Source organism: Thermobia domestica, chromosome 17, assembly GCF_964235325.1.
Source record: "Thermobia domestica chromosome 17, izTheDome1.hap1.1, whole genome shotgun sequence".
Classification (NCBI taxonomy): domain Eukaryota; kingdom Metazoa; phylum Arthropoda; class Insecta; order Zygentoma; family Lepismatidae; genus Thermobia; species Thermobia domestica.
In genome coordinates, this window is record NC_137470.1 from 112,085,776 (window position 1) to 112,109,495 (window position 23,720).

Genomic DNA, 23,720 nt, shown 5'->3' on the forward strand with positions numbered 1-23,720 from the left:
CCCGCTTTTTCGTCGACTTGGTGGTACAATTTCACGCAATTGGTCCTTCCTCCAAAAAAGCTATCTCTTGGATTTAATGGTCTGCGGTTCATGTACGGGTGATTTTTCAGATACGTCGCCATTGCAGGATTTTGTTTTAAGAACTGATTAAATTCGCACTCCCACATTTCATGTACAATGTACCCCAATTCACGCAGTCTTGCATTTTTGCGTTGCGTTCGTTCATAACGGAATTCCATGGTGTCTTCTGGATTGGCATAGATGGGCTGATTACGGCCAGTAGTAATACATACTTTACACCCGTGATAAAAGCAGCCGGCATGTTCGTAGATGTGCTCCTCTAACGTCTCAGGATCTTGGTAGTAGCCATCAACATGGAATCCCGCAATAAACACTTCTTTTTGTCGGGCCGCATGTAAGATGTTTTCCTTCGCTTTTTTCAATGTAGGCCAGTCATTGCATTGCAGCGATCGATTGGGTACTTCTCCACCGATAGCCATGTGCCGGTAGAATTCCAATAGTGTTGGGTTTAAGGAAATTCCGGCGGAATACTAAATTGGAAGCACTGGCAATCGTGATCGTCTCCAAGAAGGGATTCACTTTGGTTTCTACTTCAAATGACGTCATAAACGAAACGCATGCTTGTCGCAGTACATTGACATCTTGAATACAATACTTGATAATTTCTTTCTGGAAATCAAACGTGTCATTACGATGATCGTTGTACCAATGCATGAACTTGTTCCTGTCTTCGACGGCCATTTCATCTGCACCATAATACTTTGTTTCTGGAAGTGGTCCAATATATGATTGATTCTCCTTGGTGTTGAAGAAATGCGGGAAGTATCCTTTGGTTGCGGGTAAATTGAACGCTTTTGACAATTTGCTTAATGCCATAGGTAGGAAGTTCAACGAGTCAATGAACGTCAAATTATTCAAGGTTAAACTCTATCTTGGTCCCATTTAATATGACGTCAGGTCTCCATTGGCATTGTTCGACCATAGCCTTTAGGATAAAATGTCCATCGTAGCCTTTCGAGTTATGAGCAAGACAGAAAATCCTATTTATATTGGGACGACGTTCCCGCAAGTATTGGAGAAAATCATAAACTGGATCGTCTCCTTGGAAAATATGTTGGCGCTGACCACACGTACTGCAAGACTGCTGGATATTATCGTTTTCAACACATGCATAACATACTTGTTGTGCAACCAATAAATTTGGAACGTGTACATACATATTATCGCCAATATTCGTGTCCTGCATAGATTCTATATCATAGAATATCAATAAGGCTTTCTTTGCGTGCATGAGCGAAGGAACACCAGGTTTCAAACACTGTCGATCAGGAAGCATAAAACATTGATGGGATCCTGGAACAATCTTCTTACAAACATTGCAAAAGATCTCATTACAGTCATGAATGCGTTGTCCACTTCGTACAAAAGAATAAACTCTGTAGCATCTAGTACATTGCTTCACCATTTTGCATACAGGTTCCCCACGATGATATGGAGCATTACGATGATTGTTAAAACATTCCTCGCCGTAAAATTGACGATTGCAGTCGTTGCACTGCACTAGCGTTTGATTCTTGTCACATAGAGGTCTCTGTAAGCATTTGGAACATGTTACAGGACAATTTTTCACATGTTCATTACGTTTACTATACTTTTTATGGCACGCTTCACAGTAGAATTTGGTTGCAAAACAAGCAGTTAAAGATTGGATGATGTCAAAGTGTCCAGCCAAACAAATCAAATTTATGGGAGTGCGATTTTCGTCGTTGGGCCCCTCGTACATGATATCACGGCCTGTGAAACTGGTATACACAGTAATTTTATATTCTTTGAGGTATGCCTGGAATTGTCGTATTTCATTTACACTGGCACCATGATCCAAATTGACTCCTGCATTTGCACATAGCGCATCGACTTTATCGTCCACAATACATTTCGATTGATCTTTATACTGCTTATGTCGTTTTACATCTACATTCTTGTATTTTCTCAGACCAATAGCAATAACAAGGGCGTACGCCAAGCACCTTGAATCTTGATTTTTTACACGTACAATCCCTCGCTTGCAACGTAATAATCCTTCATTTTGAAGTACTCCTTGCCGCAAACCGCCATAGCCACGTGGAATATCCACACGATGGAAATGAACCGTGAATGGTTCGTGCAGGAGAAATGCATTGTTACTTTGTAAAACTCTTTCAAAGGAGGCCCACATCGTTTCCAGTGTCAAGTTTCGGGCTTGGCGAAAACTCACCCAAAATGGTTTATTCGTGTTGCGTGGTGATATTACCGATAAACCAACCATCGCCTCATCGTCGACATTGGCTAACAAATGGTCCAGCATTGCTTGGAAACTGTTATGTACATACTGTATGATATCGGTTCCTACGGGTGGTGCGTTGAATTGAATTTCGAGCATTCTACCTTCAATGTTAAATCGTCTATAATGACGAGTGATTTCATTGCAAACAGTAAAACCCGATTCGGCCATGGTTAAAAATGAAAACAAACAAACAGGTACGGTAAAACAAATATGTAATGGGAAAAAAGGAATTGAGCAGCGTGAATTTACTACAAAAGAAAAGAAGAAAGAAAAATCTTAATCATCTGATAAACAGGAAATCATAACATTCACGATAAATTCTTAACTAAGCAACTCTTGTAAAGGTCCTGAGTTTGATTCCCTGGCGGTGGCGTTCAGAATCTCATTATGAAAGCACGTGTACTAGAAATCAAAGTTTTTTTAAATAATTATGTTACTGAAATGAGTGTTTTATTGTCGTCAAACTCGAGACCATTACATCAGCATGTAACTGACCTATCATTCTATAGTGATAAAAAGAATGCATGAAATGAATGAATGTTTTAACAGTGCTGAGATGTGACAAAGTACGCGTAAGCATTTTTTCCACTCACAACGACCTTTAAATGATGCGTTTGCAAGTTGAAGAGACTCATCGAACATTAACGTTACGCATACGTAATTGTCGAAACAAAATCTGTATAGTGTATTTTTTTATTATTGTGACTAAGCGGTTAGTGTACATGGTTCGGACGTGGAAGTCCCTGGTTCAATCCTCGGTGGGTTTGCTTTCCACGTCGGGGGCATGTCAAGCCTTTTCTGTAATTTAATATTCTCACGCGTTATCATACATTCTTTTCAAAACTAAGCTAAATGGTTGACGTACACACCTCATAATACATAAACGTACATAAATCGTCTATAATGACGAGTGATTTCATTACAAACAGTAAAACCCGATTCGATCATGGTTAAAAATGAAAACAAACAAACAGGTACAATTACGGTAAAACAAATATGTAATGGGAAAAAAGGAATTGAGCAGCGTGAATTTACTACAAAAGAAAAGAAGAAAGAAAAATCTTAATAACCTGATAAACAGGAAATCATAACATTCATGATAAATTCTTAACTAAGTAATTCATGTAAAGGTCCTGAGTTTGATTCCCTGGCGGTGGCGTTCAGAATCTCATTATTAAAGCACGTGTACTAGAAATTAAAGTTTTTTAAAAAAAATAATTATGTTACTGAAATGTGTATTTTATTGCTGTCAAACTCGAGACCATTGCATCAGCATGTAACTGACCTATCATTCTATAGTGATAAAAAGAATGCATGAAATGAATGAATGTTTCAACAGTACTGAGATGTGATAAAGCACGCGTAAGCATTTTTTCTACTCACAACGACCTTTAAATGATGCGTTTGCAAGTTGAAGAGATTCACCGAACATTAACGTAACACATACGTAATTGTCAAAACAAAATCTGTATAGCGTAAATCTTTTAACCAAATATTCATGCACTCTTTTTTATTTAAGCGGTTAGCGTACATGCTTCGGATGTGGAAGGTCCTGGTTCAATCCTCGGTGGGGTTTGCTTTCACACATCGGATCGCTGTCAAACCTTTTCTGAAATTTAATATTCTCATGCGTTATCATACATTCTTTTCAAAACTAAGCTAAATGGTTGACGTACACACCTCTGGCCCAGGTTCAATCCCGGGTGATTGCTTGAATATCACGTTAAGCTGAAGGAGACGGTAAACTAAAATAATGGTTTCAAAGGGTATCGAACCATATTATTCTCAGGCATAGTTTCTGAAATTTTGTAATGTATTCTTTTCAAAACTAAGCGCACACATCTTTGACCATGGTTCAATTCCCGACGGGAGTTCACATTCAACATTAAGCTGAAGGGACGTTAAACCATATCATTTATCGTGCTTACTTCTAATGTGTGGAGGTTCCTGATTCGTACTCCCACTTTCCCATTCCACTAATTCTTTCATAGTCTAAATATTTCGTACTAAAAGTAAAACAGTGTATTCGTGATCCGCCCACAAATATAAAATAAAAATGATTTTGGAATCTTGTGTGAAAAATAAAATCTCACTGAACTTACCTCAAATTCAATGAACAAAAAGTCGGTGCAGTAAAACTTCTTAATGAAGACACTTTTAAAAAACAAACCTTCTCACTCGATAGTTGAGAGCGATGTAGGATTTGAAAAATGAAATTTAGATTTTTATTTAGGTCGCTGCGAAAACGATGTCATCATCAACCAATCAGAAACGAGGAAATTTATAAAATGACATCACAACGAACCAATCAAAACGCTCGCTGCTTTTGTCATGAATCACGAACCAAAACGATGTGTAACAATCGATCGTGACGTCATTCACGTTTCTCAATAGTTACAACATCTAGTATCGCAATTCCGATGCCAATTCCCTTCTGCCAGGATCATGTCACTACTTGTCGTAACTGTGACGACATTTCATTTTCCTCATATTCCATACGAGAATGTCAATGTTTGCTTTTTTCATGAATCATGCTGACACGTTCGTAGTAAAACAAAAGTAATGCGATCCGCTGACGTTTGCATTTTCAATCATATGTACTTCTATGTCTACACACAAAGAAGTCTATCAGCATTTTATTTTAATCCATGAACGGAAGCGTTACACTGTCAGATTTATTTTCTTAAAGTATATGTGTATCCTTTTCAAGAACCATGGTTCGAAACCCACCAAGCACGATTAAAACCGAATTCATTCATAGCTAAACGGTTAGCATACACATCTTTGGTTTGAAAGACCTGAGTTCGATTCCTGGAGAAACATTTCTTAGGATTTTTCTAAAACTTGGTTTAAATTTCTAGTTCGAAAATTTTAAAAGTTTAGTTCGATAAAAAGTTTGATTTGAAAATTTTTAGATGTGATTTACATCTTTAGTTCGAAACTTTTGTTTTTAAAAAATGTTTTAGTTCGACAAAATTTTGTTTCAATTTTTTTAGTTCGAAATTTTTTTTTGGGTTCGAAATTTTTTTGTTTGAAACTTTTTTGTTTCAAAATTTTTAGTTCGAAAATTTTTTGTTTGAAAATTTTTGTTTAAAATTTTTTAGTTCGAAAAAATTTTTAGTTTAAAATTTCTTGCACTCTGCGGAACCGTTTCGAAAAGAATCGGAGCAGTTTAGGTAAGAAAAAATCTGGCAACACTGTTTCCATTAATGAAGCGCTTACTGAGCGTTTAAAAAATCGCTTAAAATCACAACAATGCGTTATAAGAAATCTACAAGCGACACCCCTCTTTCACCATTGTTACTTCCAGAGACATAAGCTACTAATTCAAGGACAGGATCTCCATACGTAAACATATAAGGCGGTCTGTCTCTTCATCAAGGTAAGAAAGCTGGTAATCATCTTATCTGTCAAAGAGAACGATAATATTTAATGTAAACTTCAGTACAATATCATGATACCAAAAAAGGGTTATTTAAGGAGGAGGTTGAACCCTTCATGGGAACTTTACACATAACCATAAAAAGGGAACTAAATTCTAAAATCCAGGTCTAGGGTGATCACCGACATATCGCTCTATATTTCACTCATGGGCTGTGGGGGGGCTAAGATCATGTGACTTCTATCAACCAATCAAAATTGATGTACCAAAACATTCATCTTACCTGTAAAAGGAAACAAATGAGTGAGGGGGTTTTCCATGTAATCTGTTCACCGTGTGGTGGGTCTAAAATCATGTGACCTCTATCAACCAATCAGAATCGAGATACCAAAGTATACATCAGAAAGGACACCCTAATTTCAAAAATCCTAGGACCTAAAATCACGTGATCTCTATCATCCAATCAGAATCAAGGTACCAAAGCACTTATCTTACCCGTAAAAGGAAACGAATTAGTGATGGATTTCTCCGCAAGGGTAAAACATGACGTCATACCATGTGACCTGTTCACCGTGTAGCGGGTCTAAGATCATGTAACCTCTATCAGCCAATCAGTATCGTAGTACCAAAGTACTCATCAAAGAGGATATCAAAAATTTCAAAATCCCAGGGTCTAAGATCATGTGACCGCTATCAACCAATCAAATTCAAGGTACCAAACCACTCATCTTACCCGTAAAAGAGAACGAATTTTAAAAAAAAGTCCCAAAGCCTAAGATCACGTGACCTCTATCAGCCAATCAACATCGTGGTACCAAAGGATTCATCTTACCGTAAAAGGGAACGAATTTTCAAATATCCCAGGGGTCTAAGATCACGTGACAGCTGTCAACCAATCAGAATCACTCATCTTAGCCATAAAAGGGAACAAATTTCAAAAATCTAGAGTGAGGGATTTCCCCGCGGGGTGACTCATGACGTCATACCACGTGACCTGAAAAATTTGAATTTCCCGCGTGGGCAGTGCCTAAAGTCACGTGACCTCTCTCAGCCAATCAGAATCGAGAAAATTTTTGCTGACTCGGTTCGCCATACGGGGGGCCTACTACTATAGGCAACCCGCATCACTAGCCTTAAACGGTAATATTATTCACATTAAAGCCAAATAATCGCAAATAGCCTAATGTGCCTTAAAAAAAAAAAAAAAACTCTATTGACAAAAACGAGCTTTCAGTACGCCCGCAACCAGTTTCGCCGCATTTTCTCGTCATTCCGACCACTATGCGTCGCAATCCATGACTAACAGAATCCAAGCCGTTTTGTTCTTCGACATGCTGAGGTCATGCGATTACTGTACTCGTAGTAAAATGTAGGAGGTTACGATGGTTCAGTGGCTAGCCCTTCTCACTGGTCTAATAGCTAGCGTCTTTGGTGTACGGGCTTCTGGATTCGATTTCCGGTGGGAGAGAGTTTGGAATTTTAACTGTTATTGATGTCTCTGTGTTTGTGTCCCTGTCTTAATCGAGTTACTGGAAGAACTGAAGTACAACGAGTAATAAATTGTAAAAATTAAGTTCTTGAGGAAGTTCGGTAAATCGGTTAACTTTTTTTAAAACAATAAAAAAGGGGTAGAGCGCTTATCACTGGTACATGTGGCCCCTGCTTCGATCCTCGGTCAAGTAAGTTTGTGGCGGACAGCATCGTACTCGTAGGTTTTTTTTTCTCGGGATACTCCCGTTTCCTCCCACTTTCTCATTCCACCAATAATTCCATCATTCACTTGCGTTAATCATCGCCTCCCTTAGCCTAACAGACATAACCGTGGGACGTTAAACTCTAAGATTCATTTTCATTTTTTTCACAGTGAAGTACGTGTACACTCATGTCCAAAATTATTGTCGCATATCTATAAGTATGTTCTTGAAGGAATATAATTTGATAACGAATTCGTCCGGTATTTCTTATAATGTTAGTACGTGTATAATCGGCAAAGACATGTATGTGGCAAACATGTCAAAAGAGCAGTTAATAAGAGCAATATCACGAAAAAACAAACTTTTTTTGCCCATTTAGCAACATTTTGTTCTACTCATTTTAATTTTCATATTTATAATTCTTTTCCTATTAAATTTATCACAAATATATATTTCCCGATTATACGCATAGTATCAGTATTAAAAGTACCCTGCAAAATCATTATCAAATTATATTCTTACAAGAAGACAGTCATAGATATGCGAAAATCATTTTGGACATGAGTGTACTTACAGGAATATACTTATATTATCATGTTTGTCAATTCAGGAACCTACACAATGACGTTGTGTATGACAGTTGACTTCGGTACGTGAAAACAAATTCAAAGACAGAATCACAAAGCAGTTTTTACGTATAAAGAAATCTTAAGTTATTCATAACACAAGTTTGAATTATCCGAAGTTTCCTTTCACTTACCTTTGCAAGTCTTTTTGAAGAGTAATGAGCTAAAAGTGTAATCACGGACAAAAGTTTAATAAGGGGACCGCGGTGGCTCAGTGGTAGAACGTTCACCTCTGGCCCGTGTGGCGTACCTGCTTCGATCCCAGCTCGCGCCAAGTGGATTTTGTCGTGAACAAACAACGTGTGCATGGGTTTTCTCGGGGTTCTCTCGTTTCCTCCCACTTTCTTCATTCCACAAATTCATTCATTTCTCATCATCACTGTCTTCTTTAGCCCATACGGCATAACCGTGAGACGAAGGTTTCATTCCATTTTTTTGAAAGTTTAATAAAACGTAGACTGTGACCTACTTCATCATGCATATCAAAATAATAATATACTTTATACATATGGTGGACCGTTACCTAAGATTATATATATATTCGCAATCATATCTGTATCCATTTTCCATTCTTTAGGTTTCTGTATCATCACATTCTTTCGTACATTATATAGCAAGTGAATTGATATAGAAAAAAAGGGGGGAAGAGAGCGCAATATATATGAAGCTGTTTCCACCCTTTACCTCTCGCTCCTCTAAAACATTTTTGGGAAGAAAAACTTTCCTCGTTTTATAGAATACGAGAATTTCATGCTCGATAACGACACCAGCTTTTGTCTCTCAATTGGATTTAGACAGAGTGAAACACAATAGGAGACGGTTTCTGCGTCTTTTCATTTTGCCCCTGACAGCTGCTCATTTCCGTTTGCCTAGATTCGAGATTGTACAATATATTATAAAAAGAGTGGAAATAAAAACTCTCCTCTCTCTCTCTCTTTTTTTTTAACTAAATAATATATATATCAAAATCAGAGTGAATAACAACTCTGGAGAATATTAACGCTAGGTATACAGAAATGTGCAATGATGTTACGGAAAGACATCTATTACCTTCTACTTTACTTTTCCTTCCTTGAAATATATTTACTGTTAAACCTGTATTGCGCAGTTAATTTATACTTACCACAACATTATACTAAGTACTAGCAGATTGCCCGTTCTTGGCACGGAGAGAATACGTTTCATTTTGAACATAAAGAACAATGGGGGTTAAATTTGGATTTAAACGGCATCGAAAGTGTCACTGTTTGTCTCAGAAACCCCGAAAATTGTGGATTCGACACTAATATCTGTCATTTTCGATTATATATATATATATATATATATATATATATATATATATATATATATATATATATATATATATATATATATATATATATATATATGTAGGATGGTAAGAAACTAGTTGAACAAACTTCGGGAGCTGATTCCCGACACCGACACCAGGAAAAAATCCTCTGGAACTTTGGTCATTGAGGGATAGTTTCGGCGATATAAGGTGCCGAAAGCGTGGGAAGGCTGTAATTCATAAGCAACGCAACGTAGAGAGTGTGGTTTAGACCATAACAGTCGAAGTCATACCTGTTCGATTGCAAAATGTATGTTTCAAACCTCCGCAAGATGTGTGCGAGGGATTCCTCAAAGGAATGTACGGATTCCCTATAACCTGGCAAACAATTTCTTTAAGGGGGTTGAGGGATCTATATCCCACTCCCCTTGAACCTCATCTACGGTGAAAATTTGATCGAGATCGGTCGGGTGATTCAAGATTTATTACGTTTTATTTATTTTTATTATCTCCTCCTCCCCTAAGTTCTACTGTCAAAGTGAAATGATAAAAAAACTATCGCAGGCCCGAACTTCATTTACATTGAAAACTTGATCGGGATCGGTGGGCCGTTCATGAGGTATGAAGTCACAAACATAGTCACTTTCAATTTTATATATATTAGAATATATAAAAACAATGTACTCCAAAGTACTCTAAAAACTAAAGGAACATTACTAGGTGTGATGGCCAATGCCCGTTATACGAAGAGTTTGCTTACCCATACATTAGCGCAGTCAGTTTCAACTGAATGTTCTGTGACGTCACAGTTTGCTGCTCCTCCTCTCAGTAAACCATACGGAGCGGAAAAGGAGGGGAAGGAAGCCTCACGATGAGAAAGAGCAGTAACGACAGGTAAACAAAAATATTACCATATTCGATGGAAACTTGTTTTCATTGTCCTGCCTCGTCCCTTCCCTCCCTTTGCTATACACATTTCTCAGTGCAATTTCTCTGCTTGTAAAAGCGTTCTTTTACGTCATGAATGTTCATTCAAAACCTTGCCCCAAGAGTAAACTACCCCTTCTGGATTTTTTTTTTCAATAAAGCGACTTATTACACACTATTGGGTTGCTAATGAAATATTGATATAAGAAATATAAACAAAATCGTGAGAGTCGTTTTAAAAAAACAATGCATTTTTTTTGTCCTTCAGTGTATTATTTTTATCCTTCAGTGAAATAGTCTTAATTTTAGAAATATAGAGAAAAATCGAAAAAAAAATCATCTAGAATATTAAGAAGAAAAAAAACATATAGACTTAAAATTTGGCGTGGATATCTTGAATGGTATGGCCTCTAAGAGAGCGAACACATTTACATAGAGACGGATAGATAGTAAGAATAGACGGTTGGAATCAAAAAAAAAAAAATAGTTTTTTCGGCTTGTAGAGGCAAACGTGTAAATCCGTTGAAATCTCAAATGCATTTTTTTTTTCTTACAATATTCATACTCTTTTCTCCTATCCTCACACGAAAGCAAAAATTAAAGAAATTTCAACTATATTTACAAGGATACCACCTTAAGCAAATGTATCTATTTTGTGTTGGAAAAGTGTGGCATCGCGAAGTGTAGTCGCTAACGCTCTTGTCTTTGGTGCGAGCGATCCCGGCTTCGATTCCTGGTCGGGCCACTTGGTCGAAAAAGTGTAAAATATTTTTCAGGTCAGCGAAGCCGCAGTGGCTCAGTGGTAGAGGGTTTACTTCTGGTGCCTGGTTCGACCCAGCTCGTACCAAGTGGACTTTGTGGTGGACAAATGTCGTGTGCGTGGGTTTTCCCTGGGTTCTCCTGTTTTGTCTCACTTTATTCATTCCACCATTGCATTCATTTCTCATCATCACCATCTCCTTTAGCCTTGCGGGCATAATCGTGGGACGTAAAACTGAAAGATTTCATTTCAGTTTCTTTTTCAAGCCAGTCATCCTGAGTGAGGTTTTCCTGGTTTCTCCTCATTCACGGCAGGCAAATGTCGGGATGGTATCTAACATACAGGTCCTAGGTCGCTTCCTTTCTTCTGCAATCCTTCCTTCCTTGCCTTTTCCTCAAATAGTGTGATGCCGAGTAATGTCATCCCTCATAAGTGACGGGCTAACATGGCCGTAGATGTCGACAACCCAGAAATCTAATTCCGAAACCCTGAATCCTCGTTTTCAAAAATTACCACATTAAACTTGTGACCTAACTCACATGTTCAATACGGGCCGCGGTGGCTCAGTGGTAGAGCATTCACCTCTCGCACATGGCGTCTTTGGTTCTATTCCAACTCGCATCAAGTAAGGTTTGTGGTGGACAAACAACGTGTGCGTAGGTTTTCTCGGGGTTCCCCCGTTTCCTCCCACTCTCTTTATTCCACCATTTCATTCATTTCTCATCATCACCGTCTCTTTTAGTCTAGCCGGCATAACCGTGGGACGTAAAACTTAAAAGATTTAATTTCATTTTCAAATTTTCAATATTTCGTAATTTATTCTTTAAAACAAATACTAATAAAATAATATTAATTAATGCGTCTCTCTTTTCATTTTTCAGGTTGAATATCCAATAAGAAGATCCTGTGAAACGACGCATCTGCCTAGTCACTGCACGCTCTGAGAAACAAAAGAAGAGAATTTGGTAAGTTTCTGCCTGTGGGTACATTTTAATTCGTTTATCAAAGTATTCTTTTTGTTCCTAACGGAGCAGAGAGCAAATTCTCTGCCTCCTGATTTGCATCGTATTTCACAAGGCAGACGAAAGTCACAAAATTTTGTTTCTCTTCAGATCCAGATGGAAATATAATTACTTCCTTGAGGGTTAGAGACAGCGGCAATGTCACAAGGATAGTATTAGACGAGAAACTTTCCATTGACTTAATTGAATTCATGAGAAAATAAGTCCATTGAAACCAAAACTCCAAACGATTTCATTACTCAATATTATTCGCTGCGCAGACACTGAAACGGATTCATATGTAGAAAATATAATGCGACTAAAGTCAAAAATAAATTGCAGAACTGTCAGAACAGCCCTATTAATTTCATTGATCTTATTCACATGAATAGCTACCACAATTCAACCTGTAATTTCTGTGCACCTGCTACCCACACTCTTAAGCTAGGTTGTCACTTTACAAGAATCTTGTAGCTATTATGAAGAAAAAAAATCTTTCAACCCTTTAATATCTTTCCATGTAAGCACAGTCTTGAAAGGGACTTGCAACAATTATTTCATCTTGTAAGGAGTAAAACGATGTGCAACTTTCCGGGTCGTCTTGCTTGCTATCTGCTATCACCCTCCAACTGACATAAAGAAAGAAAAAAAAAAACAGTATTGCCGCTTCCGAAACGAAGGATTCTTTTGGACGGGGAGGGGAAGCGCGCCAAAATACATGCTTTTAATGAGGAGGTTCACTATTTTGCCGCTAGAGTGCAGTGCTGCATGGGTGGAGATATCTTTCTTACTTTCAGAAAGTTGTAATGTGTAAACAGTAAATAGAAAGATCTGGTTGCTAGATTTTTTAGTGACAGCTACAAGATCCTTGTAAAGTGACAATCTAGCTTTAAAATTTTTAAAGTTAAATTACAGAACGTCGTTATCAAATCATAGCAGAGGTAATGCCAGCAATATACCTGGCATTTAAATAAAATATGATTCGTCTACATTAGTAGTAACATGATATATTAATATAATAACCCTTTTAAAATCAAAGTTTCTTTTAAAATTGTACAGATTTCTTTTTACATGAATAGAAGGCGCACAGGAAAAATGTATAAAATATTTTCAGTGGAAAAGTGTGGATCCATTTGTTAGTATATACTAAGTACCATAACGCATTGACTTCAAAAGAGATCTTTTGGACCAAATACAGGGTGAGGCAACATATGTCGTATATGTCATACCTTGAAAATGGTGTATACTTTTCGTACTATTCGGTGTTGGCTTCACATATTCTCATACAAACTGATTTGCTTCTTGTATAGTTCCATAGATTGCAGCACATAACGATGTTCGAAAATATTTCCAAAACGTTTTGATCTGACAATGAAATATCACGCCATTGGAAATAAGCCATTCACGGCAATAGCGTCGTCTATGGAACAAATAATGCATGAGTTTCAACAGTCTAGCTGCGTCTGTTTGTTGCAGGCAGTCACTTGAATCAGTCGTTGTCCATTGAGTTGGCATCCTGCATGACAATGTTCCAATACACACGTCTGTTATTGTTAGGGCTGCACTGCTCAATATAATGCCGAATCTCCTCGAAGCCACAGTCTTTCATTACAGCAATTGCAACAACAGCCGTGTGCACTGGAGCATTGTCATGCAGTACGAACCTCAACGCACAACTGATTCAAACGACTGCCTCCAACAAACTGACACAGCTAGATGTTGAAAGTTATACATTATTTCTTCCATAGGTTACTCTATATGCCATGAACAACTTATCACGAGTGGCGCGATATTTCCGTGTCGGGCAGGAAACTTTTGGAAATACCTTTACACTAAAGAGGCATCGCTTCCAGCCGTGTAACGTGCCATGCCTTCTGTGGTTTTTTTCCTCCTTCCTCCGATCTTGAGCTTCTGTGCCGCGCATTGACCAGCTGGAAATGACTGATTTAGAGTAAAGTTATAGGGAACAGAGTTACCACTGAGATATGAGATGAGGCTGTTCTGTCTCAAAAATTTGATTTTAAGTTTAGCGTCCCTTTCAGCAGCGAGGCTATATGAGACGTGGACCGACAGCTTACCACAGGATACAAAGAGCTCAAGCCGGGAATCGAACCCGGGTCTCCCACGCCGAAGGCGCGTACGATAATCGCTTAACCAAGAGGGAACTCTCGTCTCAAAAAATGTATCGTGAAAGTGATGTTTTGGGAAGTATATTTTTTCTACTGTGAAATATTTGCCTCATCTCGTATCTCGTGATGAAAATTATATCTCGTTTCATTTCATAGGCAACTATAGTATTGAAACACTCACTTTTTCTGTCCTCATAAAAAGGACGCCATACATCATTTGGTACAGATTGTAAACTGCGACGTATTTTTAAAATGTTTTTGTTTCATGTGGTAGGACGTAGTTAACCTGCTGTTTCTGAGATCAATCCAAGAAATTCACATAACAAATAAATATAGGGTTAACGAAAATCTATTTAATGTGCTTGTTGTTATGAACTCGCCTACCTCAATCACAGATTCAATCGAAGGAAATCTCGATCTAGTGTTACCTTATTATCATAAAGTATTCTGCCATTTGGCACGTCCTTGTACTAATGATTTTTTTGTATATTTCATTTTTTATGTATTTATTTTTTACATGTGGCCCTGAAAATGTTTCTTCCACATTTCTCGATCTTCAGCTTCCTCCTCTAACTCCTAATATGTTCTTCTATTCTTCAAATCATCGATCATTTGTGTTCTTCCTCCTATTCCTCACTTTCCTTCCATCTTACCTTATATCGTGGTATCAAGAAGATAAATTAGAGTTACCTTATAGGATTAATGAAGAAATATTATAATTTTGACATAACTACCCAAGTATATTTACTGTATATCCGTAAGTGTTAGGATTACATGTGTGACTGTTAGCAGTGTGCGTTTCACCTTTAGAAGAATATAAAAAGCAATAGGTAGAATTTGCTTAGTTTATTTTTATGTCTATCGTACACAAACAATGACTTATGAGAATATCTCGCCATCACTGGTCACAGTAGGGCAAAGAAAATTTGAAAGAAAAGGTCAATCACTTCAAATATCTTATAAATATTCTGACAAGAGACGCTTACTGCACTAAAGAGATCAGGTCAAGAATTGCCGTAGTCTAAGAAATATTCAACAAGAAAAGATCATTCTTAACTAAAAGGTTAATATTGGACCAAAGAAGAAGCTGGTTCTATATATGGAATATTGGAGTGTATGGTTCAGAGACTTGGACATTACGGAAGTTAGAAAAGAAATATTTAGAGAGCTTTGAAATGTGGTGCTGGAGGAAGATAAAGGAGATAAAATGGATGGAGAGAGTAACAAACGGAGAAGTTTTAAAACGGATAGGAAAGAAGAGGACGCTTTTAGCCAGCAGTCTTCATTGGAAAGTGAATTGGATTGGACACATCTTGAAAAGAAATTTTCTTCATACCTCCATAGAGGGAAAGATGGAAGAAAAGCGAGGAGTATGAAGAAGATCACAAGTGATCGATGATTTGAAGAACAGAATAAACTATTGAGAGTTAAAAGAGGAAGCTGAAGATCGAGAAAAGTGGAAGAAACGTTTCCAGTCCTGAACCTAAAGAAAAAAATCATTAATTACAGGGTCCGCCCACATGCATAATACTTAATAATACTAGATAGTACGGAAATAGTGTCTTCCAAAAGAATAGAAAACTATAAATTATTGTTGGAAATGAACAACAGTATTTTAGCACCATAAGGAAATCGATTCTCGCGAAAAACTGTCCACGAATATTTACCTTTAAGATTGCCAATTTGTTCAATTCGGTAGATCTATCAATTAATATGAATCTCAGCTTCGGACAACGTTGTAGAGTTTAACACCTAATCACATTAATATCAAACGGGCGTGAGAAGGACACGCATTATGATAATTTAAGAAGAGAATACTCAATGTTCTCAAAACAATTATTTAATAATTTCGTATGTTTCGAGGTCATTCATGGATTTCTTTTTCAACCTGTCAACACAAACGTACAAGAAACAATACATCACTAATACACTGAACATTATATTTACCTAGATTATTCACAAGGGACAATAGTGTTAGATAAAATCAAATAAAAGTGTATGATAACCTTATCAAAATGCTATAGCTTTTTTAAAGTACAAATTCATGTTCGACCCAATTTGGGGTACACAACATGTATTATTCCCCTATCAAACTGTGAACAACCACATTTTCAAATTTATCACTGTAACTGTAAAGCCTTTATTTTACAGAATTTGTGATATGTTTCAAAGATCGGAACACGTTGCCTAGAAGTGCTAGCACCATTACAATTTACGATAGGTTCCTCTTTCACAATGAAAAGTCTCATTTAACGGCAACTACAATGTCCGTTAAGTTTCTGAATTTATGTCTTAATTTTGATTCTCGTATTGAGTGGTTAGACTCACCTAAATGCTTAGTTAAAAATGAGACTAGGTTTTGTTCAGCGTGTTTAATTTCCCTCATATATTCTTTTACTCTTTACTTGACCTAGAAATACAAGTCTCTGAAAAAGCAACGTTCGTTTTAAAATAATGTGTAACAGTTTCGCCAACTAACTGAGCATATTGGTTTCATCAGACACTGTAACATTGTAACTTGTTAGTTACTGTAGCAGTTTTGCCAGCCGCTGTAACAGTTTCACCAACTAACTGAACATATTGGCTTAATCAGACACTGGAACGACGTAAGATCTGATGAAGGTAAAATGTTCAGAGACAGTTTCTGATGAAACCAATATGCTCAGTTAGTTTGCGATACTGTTACACATTATTTTGAAACAAACGTTGCTTTTCTCAGTGATTTGTATTTTTACTTTAAGTTATTTAAGATAGTAAAGCTGATATGAACCACCTTGTTTTCTTTAGTCTCGTTTTGTTGTCCAATGTATTGTTCCCCACATGAACACGTTACTACATAATATACCAGGGTTTTCTCAAGATTTTAGGTTGAAAATGAGCTTCACGGATGAGCTCGAAAAGTACCGAATTATTAAACAATTGTTTTGAGGTCGAATATTGTTATTTTTTTCTTAAATTAACTAATTATATTAATCGCAATGTGTACTGTAATGTTGGTAGTCTCACAATAAAAGGCTTACCAACAGTATACTTAAGTATCAGTTTCGGAAACTGCACATCAAGATTTGCTCTCATCTATATACGAGAGTACTCGTACAGTAATTCTATTCAGCTATATGAGAACTATTTATTCCTATATGTTTCATATTTTGACAAATTTTATCTACTTTACGCTAATAACATTGTAGAATTTAATCAGCATATTTTATGTGGATGCCAAATAATGTGACAACAGTGTTATGTAGGATGAATGAACATAATGAAAGAAAGCGGACAAGAGCTATATTACTTACTGGGACTAAATGGAATCTGATCAGTCTCTTGGAACAAAACCGAACTCATAGAGCTCTGTATTGCTATGAAAAACAAATTTAATTTTAACTTTGGCTTCATAACACCTTTAGCTATTTAAAGTTCGAGGAAAACTTCTAGGAACTGCTATTATTATACGTCAACTGGATACAAGGAAAGAACCCCGTAGTCTTCTGTTCTCGTTTACTCACCTTGAAAATAAAGGAATTACGGGTGTTGGAAATCGTCGTCCATAATTAGAACGCTTCGTAATATCCAGAAAACCTGCAGCGCGGAAAGTAACATTACAACGTATAAATAGTGGGAGGCGAAGAATGATTTTCTAATAAAATACCTTTAGAATATCATTTATCACTCATCTTATTTTTTTTTTTTTTAACAATAGATAATTTCATTCTCAATTTTCAAACTAGGATGCTTCCTTATTTATACAAGGAATGATCTAAAAAAAGATTACAAAGCCTATATGGCTTGTGTGTGAGACATACCTGGAAGATCAACATACCTAATGATAGAGGGCAATCAACAATCATTAATGTAATCACAGTTTTTGTTCAATCGCTCATCACAACGACAGATAAAGTTTTCTATACCACTTGCATAGAAATCCCCGTCAAGTTCTCGTAGCTACCGTGAGGCAGTGGTTTTAACACAATCACATGCCAGATAATGGCGGACAACCAGTTTTTGCTTTAGCATAGGGAAAAAGGTGAAAGTCACTCGGACTAAGTCAGCGTTGTTCTGTTACACAGGGATCGCACCGTTGATCTCATTTCTACTTTTGACCAATTTTCCAGACGAATCGTCATTTTTAATGTCCGTTTCTCGAGTATACATGATCAGAATCCGAAGCCTTCAAACCTGAACCAAGACAGATATGTTGTTAATCTACAAATACATTTTTGTTAACTTACAGTGAATAATATAGAAGTTTTATGTTTTGTAACCTTTTTTGGATTATCTCGTATATATATAACATTCGAGCAACGATAGGGAAGAATAAAATTCGAAAGTTACACGTGTCGTGGCCCCTACATTCCGAAAAAGTAACTGCGTATGTCCATCCGTCCGTTTGCCATTCCCAATGTACGTACGTTTGACCGTGGAAATCACACCGCTCAACATATCCCCACCAAATTTTAAACTTAAGCGTTTTGTAAGATTCTGTAGGTAGGCTTTTCGATTTTTCTTCTTACTCTCAAAATAAGGGTAGTTTTCTGAAAAGTGAAAAATTATAGAAATGATATTTTCTCTAGAACGATTCTAACAATTGTTTTATTATTATTATTATTATTATTATTATTATTATTATTATTATTATTATTATTATTATTATTATTATTATTATTATTATTATTATTTCACACATTAATATTTAATTAACAACCCTATACTATGGTTTGTCATGAATTCTGTCGAGGAATTTGAAGTTCAAAATACATAATACGATAATTATGCCTATAATGCTATATGGTTGCACGACATGGTCGCTTACTCTAAGGGAAGAACATAGACTGAAAGTATTTGAGAACAGGATCCTGATACGAACATTCGAATCCAAGATGAACGGGAATGGGGAATGGAAGAATCTTCATAACGAGGAACTACATAATTTATACCGTTTATCAAACATTGTTAGGGTCATCAAATCTAGGAGGCTCAGGTGGACAGGTCATGTAGCCAGAATGAAAGAAAGTAGGAACACTTCCAAAGTTTTAACAGGAAATCCAATTGGAAAAACGACCATTAGGAAGACCTAGGCGCAGCTGGGAGGATAATATTAAGATGCATCAAGAAGAAATAGGAATACAAAGCAGAAACTGGATCCAGTTGGCTAAGGATAGAAGTCAATGGAGAGCTTTTGTGAACGCGCCATTGAATCTCCGGATTCCATAGGCCATAGAGTTAGTTAGTTTGTTATACTAAAGTACAAGTAATTTCTCTAACGAAAATCCAGATGAGGTAATTTACTCTTGCGGATGAGTTCCTTTTGGGCGATTTTCTCAAAAACAGCTCAAGCGAATTTGTTCTCATTTTACAAAAAAAAAGTCGTTAATAACCTGACAATATGACATAACTCATTTGTCCTATAAAAACAACGTGAGGTTTATTTTCTGAAAACAATTTCTTTACAGCATATAACACACACCCACAAAGCTGTTAATGTTTCATGAACAAATATTTCATTAGTAGTAGAGCGCTTACCTGTGGTTCGATTCCAGACCATCTGAGTTTGTATTGAACAACATCGTGTCCGGGAGATTTCTCGGAGTTATCCTTTTTATTGTTATTATTATTTTCATATTATTATTCCACAAATTATTTCATACTTGCTTACCTTTAATACTAATCCGTCTCCTTTAGCCTAAAGGGCATTACTATATGACGTAAAACTTGAAAATTCGTTTCATTTTATCTCAAGAGACATAAGAACTGAGATAATGGCAATATTCTTATGATTCGTACTTGGCTTTATGCACAGAACAACACCTGTTACGTTCCTTCAGTATAATCGCCTTGCTCTATCACTTTCTGTCATGCATCAGCCTTTCTCCATGTCAGTAGGGACCGCCATATGGCACGGATAATGGCTCCTCTTCTGATATAATGCTTGCTTCTTTTTGTAGAAAACGTCCTCACGAAGTGACTGAAAATATTGTTGTGCGCTGCGTCCACGCGTCACTTCAATCTTGATTCACACACGTTGTTTGTATTTCCGGAACATATCGTCATGGCGCTTCAATTTTTCTCCTCTATTTTGTGTCACTGCTACTTTTGACTGAATAACACATAGTCATTATCACTCTACATACTTCATCGCCTCGCAATCTCTTATCAGCTGCTCGTCACATTGCATCGCCTCGCAATCCCTTATCAGCTACTCGTCACATTTCATCGCCTTGCAATCCCCTATCAGTTTTTAGTCACACTTTATCGCCTCGCAATCCCTTATCAGCTACTCGTCACACTGCACCGCCTCGCAATCCTCTTATCAGCTGCGGAACTTTTGTAATGCTAATACACAATCCTCTGACGTGAGAAGAACTGTCACTGACTTTTACCCAACCTATGTATTTATACACAAGTCATATACAAATAAGATGGGCCGCGGTGGCTCAGTAGCAGAGCGTTCAACTCTTGTGCGTGAGGTTCCTCGTTCGATCCCAGCTTGCACCAAGTGGGTTTTGTAGTGAACACAGACCGTGAGTGTTTGTTTTCCCTAGTTTCTTTATGCAATATCATTCATTCTCATCACAATCTCCTTTTGCCTCAGTGAATAACCATGGGACGTAAAACAAATTTAATTTAATTTTCTTTCACGTACAGTCCGTGGCAAAACTTCTTTCCGTTAGTTGAAATTAGTTTCGTAAGTAACTTCAGAATGGAAGGAAAATTTGAGTACAGTTTTCAGTAAATTAATCAGTTGAGAATGCTCCAAGAGTATTGCCAGAGCGAACTTAAAACGAATGGATAGATGGTGTGAGAAGGATAAGTGTGATTGTTCCTACATGTGAAAGTAAATCTTTTTATTCGCACCTTCTTATTCTCGCAAAAATTCGCAAAATATCTTCTCTCTATGATTTACGGTTCCCGAGATATGTCTCCTTAAACTTTCGAAACTCGAGCTTTTTTTGGTGAATATCTGGGGAACGGTGGCCAACGATTACTATTTGGTACCAAAATGTTCACCATCCTCTTAGGTATTGATCAACACCAATATGATTGCTCTCGGGATTGCTTACAGTTCCCGAGATATGGCTCCTTATCTTCCGAAAACGAAACTATGTTTTGGCCAATATCTCGTTAACGGTTAGTCATAGAGAGATGATATTGGTGTTAATCAATACCGAAGAAGGTGGTAATCATTTTGGTACCGATATTAATTGGTGGACACTAGCCAAACATGTGGCCAGTTTGACAGCGGCCACCGGTTACTATTTAGTACCAAAATGTCCACCATTTTCTTAGGTATTGATAAACACCAATATCACCTGTCTATAGCTTACGGTTCCCGAGATATAGCTCCTGAAGTCTCTGAAAATCGGCCAGTTTTTGGCCAATATCTCCGGAACGGTAAGAGTGACGCAAAAAAATCCATCACTTTATCAGATAGTTTCTGATGCTCTATCGAACGGAGGGCTCAAAATTTAAAAAAAAAAATCGCAAATAACAGATACACACAGAGACAGACATAGAGAATTCAGTAACGAACTTTTTAAGTTTGTTGAAAAAAAGAATGTAATTTTCTGTATTCCCATACCACTGTTATTCCCAAAGCAAACTTACCAAATGAAAATGACTTTTGTCGCTGACTGTACAACTAAATTCTCAAACCAGGTGACGGCGAAAACGTTGCACAAGAAAATACTGAATGAATCCGATTTCTGTGTACTTCTATTCTCGATTTAATTTTCTTTGCTATGCTGCTTTATATTCCTTTATTTCCCCGAAATGTTCTTTAAATTGTTTCTCAAAATGGATAGACCATACTCAAATATTTTTCATCATCGATACATATACCGGAAGATAAAATTTCTTACTTCCTAGTAAATGTGATTATTCATCTTCGAAAGAAATGACATTAAGTGCATTCAAAGGAAATAAATCCATTTGGTTTTACGATTTCTTGTCATCTTACCATTTCTTTCTGTTTTTATAAAAAGAAAAAACTAAGATAGAGAAACCCCATAATGAGGATTGTAAGTTGGAAGCGATCGCATTGAATTCCACTCCCTTCTCTCTCTTTTTTTTTCCTTTACGAAGTAATATGGTACTTCTTTAACTATATCTCAATTCCAGTCACATTTCAGGGAAGACTTCTAAAATTAATCTTCCTCACATGATTAATGGAAACTTCAGAACATCGTCTTAAGATCAGATGGTTTATTTAAATTTCTAAGAACAACAGACAAAATTATATATTTAAAAAAAAATGCTAAATTTTGTTTCTATATTTCTATATAACTAAATTTACTTTGGCATTTAAACAAACACTGAAAAAAATCCGTTAGCCGAGCAGTGATATATTCTACACATATACGGAATCCACAAGTTTACTACGAAAATCTGTACGGAGCATGCGTTATCCATATGCTACACACGTACTGCCTTTCTCCCGCTTAGATGTTACATCGTGTCGCTGCAGGATGTCTGACGTCTAACAGTCTTCCGTATATTACATACGTCGGCTACATGTTACATACGTCCATCTCCATGTGAGATCCTTACAGTCTATATACAGTTCCTTGTCCCATATTGAAAGTACGTATAGATAGAACACTTATACGGAAAGTACGTAAAGAACATGCGTTTTCAGTTATATGTTTGCTGCAGATGTTACATATAGTCATGCGTTAAGTCTAAAAACTACAAGATTTACGTATGTAACCTACGTTTTTATGTAGGTCACATATGTTCTTTTCTGTGTGAATTCTATTCACCGATTTATAAGTTATATTTTTCTCTGTTAATATCCCACTTCAGCCAAGTACGAGAAATGGTGGATCAGTGGTGCCCCCCGCTGATATCGTGGTTATTGTGTGCGTCTTTGGGGTACGTGATCTCGGATTCGATTCCCGGTGGGACAACCTTTCGAGTTTTAACTATCCTTGATGTTTCTGTGTTCATGTCCCTAAACAGAGAGAGATAATGGAAAATAGTGAAAACTGAAGTCACAAGAGTAGTCATTAGAAAAATTTACTGAAGGACGTTCGGTAAATCAGTTAACTTTTTTTTTTTAAAAAAAAGAGGTAGAGCAATCACGTTTGGTGGGAGGGGTTAGTTCGATCTTAGCCCAAGCGAGTTTGTGGTGGACAACGTCCCCATCAGGATCCTGCCGCCTACAGTCGGGCAATTTGTCCATGCTGACCAGAGGCCGCGGTTGGATTGCCGGCGCCGGTCATCAGCGTCTCTCCGCGCGATTTTCGACAGCGACGAATAGTTGCCCTGCCGAGCAGTCGGCAAACAGCCGGAAATGAGCAGTAAATGCACCGGCGCCGCCGTCGAAAAGAGGACGGCATAAGGAGTCGGAAAGAGGGCTTTTCGACTGTTTTGCCGACTCTGACGGTCAGCAACAGTCGGCAAATTGTCGGAAAAGAGCATTTTATTTTACGATTTTCGACCACTTGCCGCCTCGGCAAAAGATCGGCAACTTTGAACAAATAAATCGTCGTGCCGCCGCGGACGGGAGCCGGCTGCTTCCGGCGGCCTGCCACTGTCGATGACGGCAATCCCTCTTTCCGATCGCGACTTCC

The 23,720-nt window shown here is 37.3% G+C and overlaps 1 protein-coding gene across 1 annotated transcript in view; it reads left to right on the top strand.

Moving 5' to 3' along the window:
- Window positions 1–23,720, top strand: part of LOC145674292 (melanocortin receptor 4-like) — a 387,169-nt gene that overhangs the window by 238,465 nt on the left and 124,984 nt on the right. The window contains exon 2 of the mRNA XM_081744145.1: window positions 11,906–11,989. The gene's annotated coding sequence lies outside the window, so the exon portion shown is untranslated. The remainder of the gene's footprint in view (window positions 1–11,905; window positions 11,990–23,720) is intronic.